The sequence below is a fragment of the Lissotriton vulgaris genome, chromosome 4_1 (genome assembly GCF_964263255.1).
Source record: "Lissotriton vulgaris chromosome 4_1, aLisVul1.2, whole genome shotgun sequence".
In the NCBI taxonomy this organism is placed as follows: Eukaryota; Metazoa; Chordata; class Amphibia; order Caudata; family Salamandridae; genus Lissotriton; species Lissotriton vulgaris.
In genome coordinates this window covers 1557544728-1557562686 of record NC_141691.1, presented here as the reverse complement: position 1 = coordinate 1557562686, position 17959 = coordinate 1557544728, and the positions used below count along the sequence as shown (strand labels likewise).

Here is a 17959-nt window from a genome sequence, read left to right as displayed (position 1 = left end):
TTTAGGTACAAGAAGAAACAGGTACTTTCTCAGTATACAGTTAGTGTCTCGTGTGATGTTTATATTCTTTCGACTAGTTAATTGATATTTAATCTTACTTATTTTAATTGCTTGGAGTTCATTCTTCATTTCTTGCCTGTTTCACCTCCCTCCCTCCCCCACCGTGGTGAAAAGTATCCCTCCTCTCTGCCTAGTCCTCTGACTACAATTATCTTCTGATGCATGCAAAGAAAACCAGAAAAATGCAAATGTAATGATTTAATTGCTTCCACTTTGACTGTGTCAAGAAACCCTGAAAGCATATTATTTGTATTCACATTTGATTTAAACTTTCTTCTCCTTATTTATACACACATATGTAATTAGTATGCATGGGAAATGGTGGAAGTACACATGAATGATCGCATGACACAAATTACATTGCCTGGTCCAAAATAATAATAATGATAATAAATCTACACCTGGAAGTATATGATTTTGCACATTTGTAAAATTGCTTATATTGGAATTCTCTGTTTCCCCAGGATACTGCTAGGAACCTCGGACTAGTGCTGGTGTCCAGCAGTTTTCCAGGCATACTCGTGGAAAGCTTTGGTGAATTCCTATCTAGAACCTTGCATAGGCATGCACAAGCGTAGATGGTGCACAATTCCTGGAGGGAAAGTTCCACCATCTTTGTCAAATGACAAAATAACACATTATTAGTTTTTATTTATTTATTTATTTATTTTGCATATTTATAGAGCGCTCTAATACCCGGAGGTGTCCTGGCGCTAGAAAGATAGACTGGTGTGACGGAGCGTGCTTACTGAGTGAAGAGCCATGTTTTTAGACCTCTTCTAAAGGCCATCAGATTCTGGGTCTGTCTGAGCGCAAGTGGAAGTTTATTCCAGGCCTCAGTTTATTCAGTTTTTCTCAAAAAGGAAACATGTCTGCACTTAGACAAACTCTTTTGTAAATACCTCTAAACATGTAAACTTGCATTTACGTTTGTGTGCGTGTCTGTGTGCGCACAACCTCACAGAGCATTGCATTCCCAGAATGCCCACTCCCTGCTCATTTCCACCTGCATCGTTTCAATTAGCACTCACAAAAAATCTATAATGATGTAAAAACCTTTACATCTGCAGAACTAACATCTGAGAATTCTCAAATTGGTTTTGCAATAAAAAATAAAAGCTTATTTTCGCCAAAGCAGCCAATCTTACAAACAGAAATAGCTTTGTGAATCGGGCCCACAATTGTTTCCTCTTTTTTTTTGGTACTTGTTGTACCTTGATCATCAAACATCAGCCGCTGTTTGGATATTATGAAGCTATCAAAGTCCTTCTGTTCGAGGTTACTACGAAGTTTCTGATAGTTTTGCATAATTTGTTCAAACATATAACTTGTATGCTTTACTACTACTACCATGTGATATGATCTTTCGTGTTATTTTCCTTTGTATTCCTTTTCTTCTTGTACTGTTAGAATTTGGAATATTCTTTGTCTAGAATGTTATGGGATGTCATGTTGCTTGGTGTTGGGCAGTGGCCTGCTGCTCTTCGCTATGGCTGCACATGTTGTGCCATGGGTGTCCTTTTCTGAGAATAAACAAGCTACCTATTTTGATGAACTTCTGTTTGTGATTTTAGCTTCTTCTTCGAACATTACTCATCACCCTAGCACCACTCACGGCAGAGGCAAAGCATATTTTCTCAAAAATATGTTCATGGGCTTGAGAAATGTTTTTAATTATTGTAGAGGATACCAAACCTATCTGGCTTACAGGCAGACATGCCTAGGAGCACAACGTTTCTTTGACCACTCCTTGCTAACTAAGCATGGGCGGAAAATCCGTTACGCTCGCGGATTTTGCGGATTTTCGGTAAATTCGCAATCCGTGAGATTCTCGAATTTCCCGCAAAATCCGCAAATTCGCACGCAGCGGATTTTTTTCTTTGCGGTGTAAATTCGCAATTGCGAACATGTAGGTGCGGTGGGCAGCAACAATCTCGCACTCGCGAAATTACAAAAATTGCAATTCTGCACAAGAAATCTACTAGCAAGCAGCATAGACCTTCTGAAAATGATGATTTTTATCAGAATAACTCCTCAGGTTGACATTTGCCTGCACTTTTTTGGATTTGAGGCCTTTTGATTTTCTTTGGAGAACTTTTGGATTAGAAATCAACTTTCTCATATAAGCTTGGTGGGGCATTACAGTTGCTGTAATGCTGTTCTGCAGAAAAACGAGTTTTGCAAAAGTGAAAGCAGGTTCAAAAGTTCAAACTCATCATTAGTAACCATTCCCTGTAGTGCTTCCTGACAAGGGCCCCTCCAGAGTTTAGTTGCTAGTTGCAACAATTGTATGACCCTGCTCTGACCCTCACAGCAGGCTCATAGAATAGCTACAAGTAGGCCACAAAGGTCCTGGAAAAAAAAATTGCACTGCAACAGAAAGCAAATTACAGATAAGGAAGCAGGTGCCAGACTGGAATTTTAAAACAGTGACACATTAATAAATCAACCCCAAATTAATTCATGTCAGTTGAAGCAGGCAGGTGTGCTTGCTTTTTCCCCCCATAATCTACAGTGATGAAGAACCAGAGGGTGGCATAAGGCATTGATGTACCAGAGGGTGGCATGGGTGAAACAGAGGGTGGCAGGGCTGAAACAGAGGGTGCTGGGAACCTGTGATGATGAACCAGACGTAGAAACAACATAATCGTGACCGTTGCGAGCCGACATGTAAGTTCGCAATTGCGAACTGTTACAAAACCCTCGCAAACTGTCAGAAATCCTTGCGAACTGGCAGAAATCCTTGCGAACACAAAAAAAATCCGCAAATTCGCGAGAATTTGCGGATTTTGGGGACTGCGAGTTTGCACATTCGCAAAATTCACGAACGCCAGATTCGCAAAATTCACCCATGCTTATTGCTAACCATGCCTCTCCCCACCATTACTTATTATTGGGTATTGTCTTACTTTAATCATTCACAGCCTTCTGGGGGCCTTATTTATGAAGGCCTTGCGTCAGTTTTGCGCCGCCGGTGCGTCACTTTTTGTGACGCACCAGCGGTGTAAAAAATGCGCCTCGTTGCGTCATATTTAAAAAGCGACGCATCTAGGTAGATGCGTCACTTTTTAAACCCCTGCGCCACATTATACCTGCGTCAGGTATAATGTATGCAGAGGGGGCGTTCCCCCGCAAAAAACCTCGTAATAGTGACGCAGTAAAATCTATGAGATTTCACTGCGTCACTTTTAGGACGCTGTTGCGTCAAAATCTTGCGCCTGCCTCACAGCAGGCGTAAGACTGACGCAAGCCCTTTCACATTGGGCTTTCCCCATGTGAAAGGACTCATTGCTGGAGTTGCGTCACTTTTGTGACACACTCCAGCAATGCGTCCCTTTTGCGCTTACAGATACGTCAGAAATACTGACGTATCTGTAACTCCTTGCGACATGATGCGTCATACATTAAATATGACGCATCAGGAATGTCGTAAGGAGTGCGCAGTGAAAAGTTTTCACGCAGCGATGCGTCACTTTTCATAAATGAGGCCCTAGATCTGCTTCCGAAAATACCCTCGACATTATCATTACCCTACTCAGAACAAACTCCCAACAGTTCATTGCGGATTTTATTAAATCTGACTAAAACGGACGACAATGATACTGCGGGACTGTAGGTCATCTCCAAGGGTCACGCTTGTGCTGCATAGGTTGCATTTTTTGCTACATAAAATAGACAACCTTGCCACATAATTTGGTCCTTCATGCCACATAATCCTACTAGTACTGGCAATGTTAAAATAAAGCTCTGCAGGATGACTTGTGGACTGTCAATCATATTTCACAGGCAAGTGTAAAATAGTTTCTATATTTCATGGTTCCTGATGAAATATAGGTTTTTATACCAATGGATTGCGTGCAACAAATGCACCCAATCCATTTAATATATGTGTGTGCACATGAATGTGTGGGTGTATGCATATGTGTCGGGAGAGAGTAAACAACATGAGTAACCTTGTATTATGGATTATGCTGTTTGAAAGAGAACATTTTAATTATGTAGTATTGTCTGTTGTATTTTAGAAAAAAAGCTTGCCTTGATGTGTTAAAAAATCACATTGTGTTGGTAGGATGGAGGTGTTCGAATATTTTTTTTGCAAGGTTCTGCTAACAAAAAGCATTTAATGGAATCCGAATGTTCATGTAGTAGTAAAAGCTGTTATTTTCGGCTCTTAGAACGGGCAGCTGTGCAGAATGAATCACTGCAGAAGGAAAATATAAAACAGGAAAAACTAGGCCACAGCCTTTCTCCATTTATTCACCTAGGTTCTGGAATAAATGTTCCTTATCTATCAAGACTGTCCCAACCCTGTTCCAGTTTGGGAAAGACCTGAGGACTTACTTCTATTAAAAACACTACATCATGATGAAGTAACAGTCTACAAAGCAGCCACTCCTCCTATTACAAATTCACAGTGTCTTTGCCTTTGACCCTGTACCTTGCACCGCTGCCTTTCAGCTAGATTTGTGCTATCTAATTGCAACATGCATGCATACACACCTAAAGCAAATTATTATCATATGTAGTGTCTAATGTCAAATTATATGAGATTTTTTAGCTGGAAACAGTTCTTTACAGTAGAGGCTACTTGAGGGTGTGCTGCCGGGTGGTGACGCAGGGCGGGGGAGGGGCAGGGTGGAGAGTAGTAAACTCCAGATTATGACCGAACGGAGGTAGGTATACAAATAAATAAATAAATAAAACGAATTTCATGCGCTGCATCGCATTTGGCGATGCAGCGCGCGAAACAAAATTAGTTTTATTTATTTATTTGTATACTTACCTCCATTCGGCCATAATCCGGAGTTTACTACCCCCCACCCTGCCCCTCCCCCGCCCTGCATCCCCACCCGACAGCCCTCCCTCCAGGAGATGCTACTGGTGCTTTAAGAACAAAATCTTCTAAAAAATAAACATGCAAATACAGGTAGGGATTCCAGCTTCTGTCTGAATGTATAGCTTGCATTTGTTCCCTATTCATCATCATTCCCAATAGTACAAATGGGAAGCTCACCAGATGTGGGTTTCCAGATGTAATACTGGGCATATCAGATGATTCTTCCAGTGGGCTTCTATTGCCTCTGAGCAGAGTTCTCCATAACAGGGCAGTCCACACAGGCTAGTGCAAAAGCATTTTTTTATACTGCAGTTAAAATATTTTTTCAGATGGAGAAAACCCTTCTCCCTTACCCCCTCCAAATTTGGTGTGATCAGTTCCTTTTCCTACTCTTGTAGGGAAGTTCCTTGAGCTGAGTAAGGGTCTGATTTAGAGTTTGATGAACTGATACTCAGTCACAAACGTGACTAATATCTTGTCCATCTTATTCCGAGTGCATTAGGACGGACCAGGCCAAGCATTTTCAACTTCTTTATAGGTAGAAAGGGTTCAAAGATAGTTTGGAGATGTCCACAAATGTAAATGTTTGTGGGCGTTCCCAAACGTCTAAGGCAAACCCCACCTTGGAATGCCCTTTTGCCACTGTATGAGTGGGCTTTATGAGCACGAACGACTCTGCATTAATGACAGAGATCTCTGCTCTCTTAAACCCATGTACACCTGCCAGGATCCCTTTGTAAATTCCTGGCAAGTGGTAATAGCCATATTAGGTCATAAATATACTTTTACACTCAAATTTACCTTTGAGAATATGCCACTTGGCATAGATGTTTTCAGTTATGGGCAAAAAGTGGGCAACTGCCCACAGCCTCCACCTTCCAAGTGGCCCCCTGGGAAATGGAACTTTCTGTTTGTCTATTCTATGTTACTATCTAAGGAACTGATTTAGATCTCTGCGGATTGGTTACTCCATCACAACGGTGGCGAATAACCCATCCGCCAAACTATAAAACCTAAAGGATATAATGGGATTTATATTTCGGCAGGCAGGATATCTGTCAGCGATGTGATGGAGTAACCCGCCCGCTCTCTATCTACTTCTACCTCTGACCCAGTTCCTCACAATGACATACCACCTTTTTTTTGTCCCACGCAATACATATTTCAACTATTTTTTGTGGCTGTTAAATTTTAGCATGCAATTCAGTATTGTTTGGCATCACACAGGCTTCAATTAGTAGGAAATGTGTGATAAAATTGAAAGTTGCTCCTTTCAGGAGCCTACAAAATATGTTTTGCACGGGCCTACTTAATCCGTAGATTGACACTGGCGCTTGGTGCAAATCACATTTAATTCCACCGGGGGAAAAGAGGCACTGTCTAAACATTCTGTACCCACCCAAGCCCTTTACAGTTTACTTCCCGCTGAAAAAGGTCAGCGCGTTGGCATAGCTTGCTTCAGCCTATTGTTCGAATAAGTGACATTTTCTTTGACGCCAAACCGGCCACATCAAATTGTCAGAGCTTTCGAAAGTATTATTCATTGTCATTGAAATAGGCCCCACAAAGTCAGAGGACTGCAAAGACAGCAAATGTACTCTCCGGACATAATGTGAAAATGTATATGCTATATTGCTTTGAAGACAAATATTTAGGTCTGCAGGATCCGCTACATAATATATTCCTCAGATGATCTAGTACCTTTGGCTACCCCGAAAGAGCCTTCACAAGACATTTTCATGTCCCATCCGCTCTAACAGCAGAAGAAAATTAAAATAGCTGCCATACTTGTGAAATACCATCAGAAGAGACGGAGCACAAAAGAAAGGGTCAGCCTGTGCCACAAATCTCAGATCCACCCGACGGCTGGGCCCTGGATTAGAATTTTAATGCAATTCTGCTTTGTTCTCAGTAAATGAGCATTTGCACAGGCCTCTACGCCACTGTCAAAAAGAAACCTATGATCCCGCTTATCATCCTAGGACATGGAGAATGTGTTTCTGATTAACATCAGCTATAAAGTTGAAAAGTCGCATCAATATATTTATGAAATGATGGCATATATTCCTTAGTGTGGGATGAGTCACGTTATCCAGCACATCTTATGCTGCAGTTAATATAAAGCCCATTATACTCATCCAGTGCATTAGCTGCTTCTTAATTTCCTTGCTTTTCACTACATTTTCTGTCTAGTAAGAAAACAACAAAGGTTTGCAGAGAGTCCGTTTTTCCTCGAGGAACTTCACTGAAGAGAGTTTGTGCAGTTGTAGTAAGGTAGTGGTACGAATGACTGAGATGTTGGAGTGATTAGGAGCTTGGAGTTCCGCATTACTGAAATGTTTGAGTGATTTGGAGGTTGTAGCTGCTTCCAACCTTTTGCCAAGCTCGCCTGAGTTTCGCTGGGTGCAGGCAGTGAAAGTATTTTAGAGCTGCAGATGAGGCCAGGCATGTGTAGAGCAGTGCTATTTTCTTTTGTTTCTAGTTATCAGCTGGAGAGCACAGACTGTTGTGATATGGAAACCCAATATTTGACAAAAATATTTAACAGATTCATCTAAAATATGTTTTCATCATCAAAATGTGGAAGCACAGGATTGCTGTTGTCCATTATTTAATGTGTTTTTGACAAAGCTACTGGTGTTTTTTCTAAAATTCGAATTTCTTAGCCTCACATTAAGGGGTCTATTAGAATGTCGGGCGGATCGCCACGCCCGTATGGTGGTGGCGATCCGCCCACCCTTCTCCACCACACGCATGCAATTTCTCCCCCTGATCATGATGGCGGGGGTACAGCGGTGGACAGGAAGACTGTCCGCTGCTTTTCCGCCCGGTCGATGAGTCGACCGGGCAGAAAGGGTGTGAGTATGGCAGCGGTGTCTATGAGACACCGCCATCCATATTACTATGCATGCGGGATAAGCCTTTCCACCCCCCTGCATTTGCATGGACGACGTGGCAGGCACCCCGCGTTGCCTGCCACGTTGTGCATGCAAATGCACACATGCCTTTTTTGTATTGCGGCGGCACTGCTGACAGCACCGACTGCCGCAATGCAAAAAATGCGGGATGCGTCCGCCAATGTGGCAGGTGCATCCTGATTGCCATGCGGGAGCGTTGCACCCTTGGCGAGCGGTCCCATTTCCCGGGGCGATGGCGGGCGGACTTTGTCCGCCCACCATCATTATAGACCCCTAAGTATTATCCTTGTTTTTTTCTATAGACAACTAAAATGGCACTTTTCATTATTTAAGTTTATCAAAAGGAGACTAGCTCAAGAGCAGGGGTTAATCTGACATTATTATTATTGTTTTCCTAGCGACTCAGTATGGTTTTGCCGATTGGCAGTGGCACCTGTTGGGTGTCTTTGGAAAGCCCTCACCCACCAACCTAGTTGGTGGCATGCTTCATCATCGGGCCCACCCAGTGACACCTAGCGTGTCCCGGGTGTGCTTCGACGCCTGATTACAGCGGAGCAGGTATGTCACTGTGTGTGCGGTGTGGGGTGTTCAGGTATGTGAAGTTAAAACGGCTTGCCGGGTGGTCCCTGAGGTGAGGATACTTTATTAAAAGGGCCTCCGTCAGCGGTTAAAAATAAGGCTATGGGACGTTAGAGGCGGGTTACGACCTCCTACGTCCTTAGAGTGTCAACATGTTTCAGCCAGTGCCTTATACTAATCTGGCTTTCATCAGGACTGTAAAATATGTGTGAGTTAAAATAGGGTTGTGTAGTGTAGTCTATGTGTCTACACGCCCTAAAGTGTATCTAACTGTGAGAGGGGGGATTCCCTTCTCAAGATCACCTGTACATTTAACATTGAGGACAGGTACAAGACAAACATGGGGGAGAAAGAGTCACTAGACAGTATTGATCAAAATTGTGACAGCCGACTTAATAGCGAATAGGTGCAGGCTATGAGCGGCTCAAGTGTAATGATACTGGTGGTATCATTATTGTGGAATCGCACTAGAACTTCGAGGGTGTAGTGATTTAAACAGCGGTAAAAATACTGCAGTGAATGGTGAAGAATTTTGGCGCAAGGACATTGTCTTACGCTTTCAAGGCTTGTTTTTTGCTCCAAGGTTATTGAAGTGGCAAGGTGTGGCCCTAGTTGGGAGAGAGAGGTAGGACCACTAGGGTTAGGAGACCTGTGGGAGAAAATTTGGGAAGCGCTTACCTATTGTAGAGATGTACAGCATACTCACAGGATTTCTGGCCAGCAGCAGCGTGGGACCTGTTGTGCCTCCTTCGCAGAACCGGTAATGAATGGCTGTAGTTGCCGGTTTTTATACTGTCATGGATTGCATAATTGACGGCACCTGGGGAAAAGCAATGGTAGAGAGACTCGCGAAGCAGGTCTAAATAGCGCTCAGGTGTGGGCAGAGGCTGATCTAGAGAGCCTGTGTGGGCGTGTGATGCTGCCGGGTGCTGGAGCGGTCAGAATCGCGCATGCGCGACCGGGAAGTGGTCCGCGCATGCGCCGGAGTCAGTGTTGCTGCGAAGTGCGCATGCGCGGCCGAGATGTGGTCCGCGCATGCGCCGTAGCGAGTGTTTTGTAGCGCGATTCGGCTGGTGGCTCAGCCTGCGCTAGTACTGATTCGCCTGGTGCCCTGGCTACTGTAATATGACGGGGCAGTTTGCAAAACTAAATGAACTAAATGAATAGCGCTTGAGACACATGGTTGTACTCAAGTGCTAGTGTGGGTGAGGTGGCACTAAATATGTTACATAAGGCCCTGATAGGTAACCAGGGGGTTTACATGGCAGGATGGATGGCTCTTGGGACCCCAGATAGTTCTCAAGGGTTGGATGAATCTGCACAGTATGGCCTAACTGGAAGATGGTAAAGACCAGGAGGCATGGTTTATAAAGGGAGGCACTATTGGTCAGACTGGGTACTCAATAGAGATCTGCTGGGTGGCTCGCCAGGTGATGTGATAAACATCATAGGGTCAGGGAGTTCCAGGGGATAGCGTCATTCAGCCCATCCGTTGCTGTAGACAGACGGTATATCCATCTTTGTTCTTTGTTTAAAAGTTTTTTGTCGTTGTTAATCGGGCTGACTGGTATTTGCTCAATGACTGTCCACGTGAAGTCGTTGGGGGTGTGGCCGTTGGTGATGAAGTGGTTTGTCAAATTGCTTATGTTTTTCTTGCATCTCATTGTGCTGCGGTGCTCCGTGATCCTGGTCCTCACTTTGCGGGTGGTCATGCCCACATATCTGAGTCCACATCTGCAGGTTAGTAAGTAAATCACATTCTGTGAGTTGCAGTTTGTGTGGCTTCTCTGGGACCATACTTTATTGGGTTCCAGGTTGAGAGTTTTGGTGTGGGATGTCAGGTGACAGACACTGCAGTCGTTGCATGGGTAGTGTCCGGTTACTTTGGGCATTCCCCACGCATTAAGGATGGTGTTGTCAGGTTTAGGTGGTGGTCTGGGTCTGGTACTGACTAGTTGGTCTCGGAGATTGTGGCACCTTTTGTAGGCGAACCTGGGGGGTTCCCATTTCCTTTGCCCTGAATTGATGATTCTCCAGTGCTTTTTTATGATTTTAGCCACTTCGTTGGAGGCAGTGTTGAAAGTGGTCACACATGTTGTTGGTTGTGTGTCGCTTTCTCTGGTGACGTCTTCAAGTAGAGCGTCGCGGTTCTGGTTCCTTGCCCTCTTCTGGGTTTTCTTGATGATCGCCTTAGGGTAACCGCGGTGTTCTAGTTTTTGGGCTAGATCCGCTGATTGTTTTTTGTAGTCGTTTACCTCCGAGCAGTTCCTTCTAATGCGGAGAAACTGGCCAAAGGGTAAATTTTCTTTTAGAGGCCGGGGATGGAAGCTGTTGAAATGCAGCAGTGAGTTTCTAGCCGTCGGTTTGTAGTAGGTTGTTGTTGTCAAATTTCCGCCTTTTGCTGTTATTTGTAAATCCAAGAAGGAGAGTTGCCGGTTGCTGGCTGTGCAGGTGAACTTAAGGTATGGGTCTCTGTTGTTGAGCCATTGCAGGAAGTTGTCTAGTTCAGTTTGTGGGCCGTCCCAGATGATTAATATGTCATCGATATATATATGACATATTAATCATCTGGGACGGCCCACAAACTGAACTAGACAACTTCCTGCAATGGCTCAACAACAGAGACCCATACCTTAAGTTCACCTGCACAGCCAGCAACCGGCAACTCTCCTTCTTGGATTTACAAATAACAGCAAAAGGCGGAAATTTGACAACAACAACCTACTACAAACCGACGGCTAGAAACTCACTGCTGCATTTCAACAGCTTCCATCCCCGGCCTCTAAAAGAAAATTTACCCTTTGGCCAGTTTCTCCGCATTAGAAGGAACTGCTCGGAGGTAAACGACTACAAAAAACAATCAGCGGATCTAGCCCAAAAACTAGAACACCGCGGTTACCCTAAGGCGATCATCAAGAAAACCCAGAAGAGGGCAAGGAACCAGAACCGCGACGCTCTACTTGAAGACGTCACCAGAGAAAGCGACACACAACCAACAACATGTGTGACCACTTTCAACACTGCCTCCAACGAAGTGGCTAAAATCATAAAAAAGCACTGGAGAATCATCAATTCAGGGCAAAGGAAATAGGAACCCCCCAGGTTCGCCTACAAAAGGTGCCACAATCTCCGAGACCAACTAGTCAGTACCAGACCCAGACCACCACCTAAACCTGACAACACCATCCTTAATGCGTGGGGAATGCCCAAAGTAACCGGACACTACCCATGCAACGACTGCAGTGTCTGTCACCTGACATCCCACACCAAAACTCTCAACCTGGAACCCAATAAAGTATGGTCCCAGAGAAGCCACACAAACTGCAAGTCACAGAATGTGATTTACTTACTAACCTGCAGATGTGGACTCAGATATGTGGGCATGACCACCCGCAAAGTGAGGACCAGGATCACGGAGCACCGCAGCACAATGAGATGCAAGAAAAACATAAGCAAATTGACAAACCACTTCATCACCAACGGCCACACCCCCAACGACTTCACGTGGACAGTCATTGAGCAAATACCAGTCAGCCCGATTAACAACGACAAAAAACTTTTAAACAAAGAACAAAGATGGATATACCGTCTGTCTACAGCAACGGATGGGCTGAATGACGCTATCCCCTGGAACTCCCTGACCCTATGATGTTTATCACATCACCTGGCGAGCCACCCAGCAGATCTCTATTGAGTACCCAGTCTGACCAATAGTGCCTCCCTTTATAAACCATGCCTCCTGGTCTTTACCATCTTCCAGTTAGGCCATACTGTGCAGATTCATCCAACCCTTGAGAACTATCTGGGGTCCCAAGAGCCATCCATCCTGCCATGTAAACCCCCTGGTTACCTATCAGGGCCTTATGTAACATATTTAGTGCCACCTCACCCACACTAGCACTTGAGTACAACCATGTGTCTCAAGCGCTATTCATTTAGTTCATTTAGTTTTGCAAACTACCCCGTCATATTACAGTAGCCAGGGCACCAGGCGAATCAGTACTAGCGCAGGCTGAGCCACCAGCCGAATCGCGCTACAAAACACTCGCTACGGCGCATGCGCGGACCACATCTCGGCCGCGCAAGCGCACTTCGCAGCAACACTGACTCCGGCGCATGCGCGGACCACTTCCCGGTCGCGCATGCGCGATTCTGACCGCTCCAGCACCCGGCAGCATCACACGCCCACGCAGGCTCTCTAGATCAGCCTCTGCCCACACCTGAGCGCTATTTAGACCCGCTTCGCGAGTCTCTCTACCATTGCTTTTCCCCAGGTGCCGTCAATTATGCAATCCATGACAGTATAAAAACCGGCAACTACAGCCATTCATTACCGGTTCTGCGAAGGAGGCACAACAGGTCCCACGCTGCTGCTGGCCAGAAATCCTGTGAGTATGCTGTACATCTCTACAATAGGTAAGCGCTTCCCAAATTTTCTCCCACAGGTCTCCTAACCCTAGTGGTCCTACCTCTCTCTCCCAACTAGGGCCACACCTTGCCACTTCAATAACCTTGGAGCAAAAAACAAGCCTTGAAAGCGTAAGACAATGTCCTTGCGCCAAAATTCTTCACCATTCACTGCAGTATTTTTACCGCTGTTTAAATCACTACACCCTCGAAGTTCTAGTGCGATTCCACAATAATGATACCACCAGTATCATTACACTTGAGCCGCTCATAGCCTGCACCTATTCGCTATTAAGTCGGCTGTCACAATTTTGATCAATACTGTCTAGTGACTCTTTCTCCCCCATGTTTGTCTTGTACCTGTCCTCAATGTTAAATGTACAGGTGATCTTGAGAAGGGAATCCCCCCTCTCACAGTTAGATACACTTTAGGGCGTGTAGACACATAGACTACACTACACAACCCTATTTTAACTCACACATATTTTACAGTCCTGATGAAAGCCAGATTAGTATAAGGCACTGGCTGAAACATGTTGACACTCTAAGGACGTAGGAGGTCGTAACCCGCCTCTAACGTCCCATAGCCTTATTTTTAACCGCTGACGGAGGCCCTTTTAATAAAGTATCCTCACCTCAGGGACCACCCGCCAAGCCGTTTTAACTTCACATACCTGAACACCCCACACCGCACACACAGTGACATACCTGCTCCGCTGTAATCAGGCGTCGAAGCACACCCGGGACACGCTAGGTGTCACTGGGTGGGCCCGATGATGAAGCATGCCACCAACTAGGTTGGTGGGTGAGGGCTTTCCAAAGACACCCAACAGGTGCCACTGCCAATCGGCAAAACCATACTGAGTCGCTAGGAAAACAATAATAATAATGTCAGATTAACCCCTGCTCTTGAGCTAGTCTCCTTTTGATAAACTTACATACAACCGGGGATCTGGACTAGCTATCTGGTCCTCTCTCTCCCTCTTGATTTTCGCACTTTTCATTATTTCACTTACTATTTTCAATAAACATTACACTGGTGGATCTATGATTCTTCTCTAAACTTTTGAAAGAAGATACATCTGTTTTGGGTTCTTGTGTCAAGTACCATGCAGATCTATCACGTGGAAACCAAGAAAAAGGGGCAAGGGTCCCAAAAGTTTCGCTTCCCATGTTAATTTACCTGAGACTCTTTGCTCTTTGATACAGAAAAATACCTGTACTGAATAGCACAAAATTAAGCACAAAGATACATCTTAACTCAAAGAGTGCACTATTGTTGCTTTGGTATAAATCTGTATAGTAGTTTTTAAAAAGTTAAGGTTTAAAAGGTGTTCATGTTGGGCAGGAAGAGGTTATACTTTAGAGAAATCTGGACCATTAATCAGCAAATCCTCTGCTGATTTGCCAATGCACAGCGAATTTGTGACTCCATTCAAGATAATAAAGGCACTTCCTTGGACTAGGGAGCTTTTTTTAATACGTTGTGGATTCACACATCTATCTCTGGATTCGCAAATCTGCCTCATTCTAATTGGCTGGCCATCACAGGCACATTTCTGTTGTATCTGCAATTTCCCAACATGGTGCACTGAGCACAGTGTTGGGGAAAAAACTGTGACCCCGAGGCCCATGTGGAGGGAAAGCAAATGATCCCCCCAGTTTTAAAATACGAATTAAAAAAATGTTTTTATCACAGGGTTCACAAAATAATAGGATTTGTTAATCCTGAAAAAAAATTGTTTTTGTCGTAGGGCAGCACAGCAGGCCTTCCTTCTGCATTCCCCTACGGCAAAAGAAAAGGGCAGGAATTCGCTGTATCTAATAAATACCGCACATTCCTGTCCTTTTTCCCTGTGCTAGCACACAATGGCCTGCCGTGTGCCAACACAAGCACCTTTGCACCATGGTGCAAGGGTGCCTGCATTGAGGGGATGATTGTTTCTGTACAGGAAGGGAAATCTTCCTACACAAAAACAATCACAAGAGGATTTTTCCTAGACAAATGACAAACTAGGTAAAATAAAGATATTTCTCCTCTTTGTACCTTCCTTACGCCTCCCCTGGGGAGCATACGTTTTTGGGGCTGCCGCAGATTTATGAATGCTCGTAAATCTAGGGCAGTGTCCAAAAGCCTGGATGTTGCTGGGAATGCCCCCAGCAACACCCACGAAATGCCCCTTTAACGCAGAAAACTGCGTAAAAGGGAACTATATGTATGAGGCAGCATTAAGCAAAAAAAAAGTGGCTTAGTGATGTCTCTTAAATATGGAGCAGGCTCCTGCACCACAGAACGTCACAAAAAAGGGCCCTGTGGAAGCACAAGGGGCCTCATAAATGAGTCCCGAAGTATTTAAAGCATTAATGCTATGCTGGCAAGACAGCCATACTTAGAGTTTGGCCACATGTGGAATGGTTGGAGAAGGTCCTTGCTACAGTACAGGATCTGCAATTTATTCCACTGCACATGGCCGAAGGTCACTCATGGAGAGCTATGCGTGTGCTGTGAGTTTTGACCATCATGGAGATTTGAGCACAGGACCTGAACGGAGGTCAGGTCCTGCTACCAACTCCCTGTAGCACATGGCTAAAAACCATGTGCAAATGGGTCTGGCCCCCAATGGAGTATTGGGTCCAGGGAACAAAAAGAAATCCTTGGAAAAAAAATGTTAAAGTGAGGTTATGGTTAGCCTTGGTTATAACACCTCAACCTATGGTTAAAAACATGGCAAATTCACAGAAAATTCCACATTTAAATTGCAGTTATGGTTATGAATGAAACTGGAAAACTACAGAAATTGGCAAATTATGGTTCGGAGTGGAATCCACACCTCACATAACAGCCATGGTAACCATTATCTGCTTATCAAATACAATGCTCCTGACCTCACCCTTAATTAAACAGATGCAAATACAAATGTTCTAAATCATCTTTCAGATGATATTACAAATCACATTGCCTTCGCTACCTTGACAGAGAGGACTATGAATGTAGTATTGATGGACCTAGGTCTGTGGGCATCCTGCTGATGAAATGAAATGAAATGAAAAAGAAATTTCTAAAGCGCACTGCGGCCAAGCGGCTTCCTGGCGCTGAGGAACACAACAGATTCTACAGAGGGTCCCATGAGAGGTTAGTCGGGAAAAGCCTGAAGGAAAAGAAAAGTTTTAAGGGCTTTGCGAAAGTGGGAAAAAATGGGAATAGAGCGGATGGAGAGAGGGAGATTGTTCCAGATCTGGGGGGCCAGGACAGAGAAGCGGGTGCCCCCGGTTCGGGTTTTGCGGAAGCGGGGAACATGAAGAAGAGAAAGAGAAGAAGAGCGGAGAGAACGACTGGGGGCATGAGAGGAGATAAGAGAGTTAATGAAAAGCGGGGCAGAACGAGCATGCGCTCGGAAAGCCAGACATGCTAATTTGAACCGGGACCTGAAAAGAACCGGGAGCCAATGGAGGGATTTGAGGGCTGGGGTAATGTGGGAGGATTTGGGAAGACAAAGAATAAGACGGGCCGCCTGGTTTTGGATGGCCTGGAGACGGCGAGTTTCGTAGGCAGGGATGCCTACGTACAGGCCGTTGCCATAATCCAGGCGGGATGTAATAAGGGCCGTGATGATGGTTTTGAGGGCATCAACAGAAAAAAAACGGGAAATCTTGCGAATGAGGCGGAGGGAAGAAAAGCAAGAAGACACAACGGAACTGATTTGGGCGTGGATGGATAGATCATTACTGATCTTGATGCCCAAAGTCCGGACTGAGGGAACAGGAGAGGGGGGGGGACCAAAAGAAAGGGGCCAATGGGCAGAGGACCAGGGATTAGATGAGCCGCCGGTAAGGACAAGCTCAGTTTTATCGGGATTGAGCTTCAAATGATTGAAGCTCATCCACTGGGAGATAAAAAGGAGAGTAGAACAGAATTTAGGAAGAGAGTCAGCTGGGGAGGAAAGATCGAAGACGAGCTGGAGGTCGTCAGCGTAATTGTACACAGAGACCCCCAGCTCGAGAAGAGAGGAGATGAGGGGACAGATATAAAGATTAAAGAGGAGAGGGGAAAGGGAAGAACCCTGGGGGACCCCACAGGTAACCGGGAGTGGGGGAGCAGAAAAATCAGAAAGGTGGACTGCCTGTGACCTGCCTTGGAGGAAGGACGCGATCCAGGAGAAGGCAGTGCCTTGGATGCCCGCTGCACTGACACGGTCGAGAAGGATGGCATGATCGACAGTATCAAACGCAGCGGACAAGTCCAAAAGGACCAAGGCCTGGGGGAGGTTGTTATCGGCCTTGCCCTTAAGTTCATCAAGGACCGCGAGGACCACTCCCTCAGTGGAGTGGCCAGGACGAAAACCCGCCTGGTGGGAGGCCAAAAGATGATTCTCCTCAATGTAGGCAGAGAGGCAGGATGTTACATAACTTTCAAGAATCTTCCCTAGGTAGGGGAGAAGGGAAATCGGCCTGAAGTTAGATGGGAGGGAGGGATCGAGGCCAACCTTTTTCAAAATAGGAAAAACAATAGCAGATTTAAAAGAGGGGGGAACACAACCTGAGGCCAAAGAAGTGTTAAGAAAAGTGAGGGGGGGGCCAGACAGCAAGTGTAAAGAGTTCTGAGGATCCGTGCAGGGGCACAATCTGCAGGAGAGCCCGACTTGACCTTGACGAGCAGGTCAAGGAAAAGCTCAGGAGAAATGGGTTCAAAATGATCCAAAACAGAAGAAGAAAGGTGAGAATAATCAGGCAGAGCAGGAGGGGACACAATGGGAATATTGGCTTTAATGGTGATAATTTTATTGATAAAATAATCGTTCAAAGAATAACAGAGAGATTGAGAAGGGGCAGGGGAGAGACAAGCACGATGGGAGGTAGCAAGACTGTGAACAAGTGCAAAAATCTCACGGGACTTGTTGGCTGACAGGGCAACACGCTCATTGAAGTATTTGGATTTGGCCGCTAAAATGGCTTTTTTGTAGAAATTGAGGAGGGCTTTGTATTTAAGACGAAGGGTAGGGCAGTAGTTGCGACGCCAATGACGCTCCGAGCGCCTGAGCTCTAATTTCAGGGATTTAAGGTCACTCGAAAACCACTTGTGAGCGTCATGGGGGCGGGCCGATTTAATTTTTTTGAGAGGAGCGACCTGGTCGCAAGCAGAAGAGAGCCAGGTGTTAAT

The 17959-nt window shown here is 45.2% G+C and overlaps 1 protein-coding gene across 2 annotated transcripts in view; it reads right to left on the bottom strand.

The window, feature by feature from the left end:
- The window catches only part of NKAIN3 (sodium/potassium transporting ATPase interacting 3), a 2330126-nt gene that overhangs the window by 1283458 nt on the left and 1028709 nt on the right, over positions 1 to 17959 (bottom strand). The window lies entirely within an intron of this gene.